Source organism: Mesoplodon mirus (assembly GCF_964341445.2).
Source record: "Mesoplodon mirus genome assembly, chromosome: 18".
NCBI classification, from domain to species: Eukaryota; Metazoa; Chordata; class Mammalia; order Artiodactyla; family Ziphiidae; genus Mesoplodon; species Mesoplodon mirus.
The window spans coordinates 10320983-10322732 of NC_138994.1; positions in this window are offsets into that span (position 1 = coordinate 10320983).

The following is a 1750-nucleotide window of genomic DNA, read 5'->3' on the forward strand; positions in this document are numbered from 1 at the left end:
AGCCGCTGCATTGAGAAGCCCACACACTGCAACGAAGAGTAGCCCCCGACTCGCCACAACTAGAGAGACCCAACGCAGCCAAAACAATGAATGAATAAATTTTTAAAATAAATAGTTGCAGAGGACATAATTTCCAGTGTGTTGTAAATATTGACACTTTATAAACTGTTGCATTCATATCAATCTATTTCAATCCAAATAGCAGTGATTCAGAAGCCGATATCATTCATTTTAAAAACAGGAGAGAAAGCTCTTCTTTAACATAGTTCCTTTTTCTCTGCTCATAATTCCACTCTAATCCATCCACAGTTTATCTGACATGTAATTTATTTCCATGCTTGAAAGTCTGTTATTAATAACCTCATCATATCTGTTTGGAAAACACGCTCGCTGCAAATAGAGAAAGCCTGCACGCAGCAATGAAGACCCAACACAGCCAAAAATAAATAAATAAATTTATAAAAAATAATAAATAATTTTTTTAAAGTAATTGTAACCTTACGAACGCTTTAAGGGTTACATTTATTAGTACTAGGTTTTTCAAAACAGCATAAGTATCTCTTTAAATTTTTATAGAAACTAAAATTTTATTGGATATACATCTCTTACAAGAGGGAATTTTCCTCTCAATTAGTTCATGTGTGTGGATGAATATTAATTTTTTATTAGAGTAAAACAGAAGCACAGAGGAAACTTGTTCACATAAGGAAGTACATAGTACTATAAGGGGTTTGTTATATATAACAGTGTCACTCAATTCTTTAAATTCTTTCTGAGCTGTGTTAACAATCACATTTATCATTAAAAACTATATTTAATGATATCTAACAATTCAGTCCTCCTTTAGTTTTGTTGAAAGCAAATTATGGGAAACCATTTAAATTATAAAGAGATGTTACCTAGGTTCGGACCCTTCTCCATTTCAAACTCAAGACACAGATATAGTACTTAGGGCTAGATTAGCATTTGCCTTGGGACCCTCGGTGAGGAAAAGATGGAATGGGAACTAATAAAAAGTGAGAACCACACTGGTCGGGCTGCTGCCTGCTGAAGACCAACCCTAGAATTCAGAGCATTTCTACAGTGGCCAGGATAGCGCAGGAAAGCCTCACTGAAGCTGGCTTGGCCCTGAGTACATCGGCGTGTGCAACGGTGTGTTCGCCTTGGGGCGCTGGGAGAACAACATTCCGGCGTAACGGGGGCGTTGGCATGACGGGGAATTACGGTGGTTCCCGTTTGGCGCAGGCCAGGCAGCCTGGCCGCGGAGCTCAGTGCCGCGGAATGCAGCAGGCCCTCCGGTAAGGCAGAATTTTCTTTTTCACTCGACAGAGTGGAGGAGCCGTTGGAAACAGCAGCTGCTGTGGGGAAGTCAGAGCACGTCACACAAGAGCTTTCACGCTTAGAGACTTGACCTAGAACTTGGAGGCCTGCAAACCAGCGCGCTAGATTCTATGTACCCACGCCCCCATTCGCCCACACTGCCCTCTTATCTCTCTGACTGACATCTTTGTCAGCCAATGACCTTTGGGGCTGTGAAAGCGCCTGGCCCCCTGGAGTTGGGCGGGGCAAGTAATTGGAATGACAAACACATCAATAGCAAGGAGGTTTCAGAAGCCCAGTGTACAATAGCCAATGAGGAGAAGGACTCGTTCGAAAGGACGTGTCAGGCAGCCAACGGCCGGCGCCGCTGCGAGGGTTGCGTAGCTTCCGTTCCGGGTGGGCGGGGCAGTGTCTCAAACGGAAGGTGGTT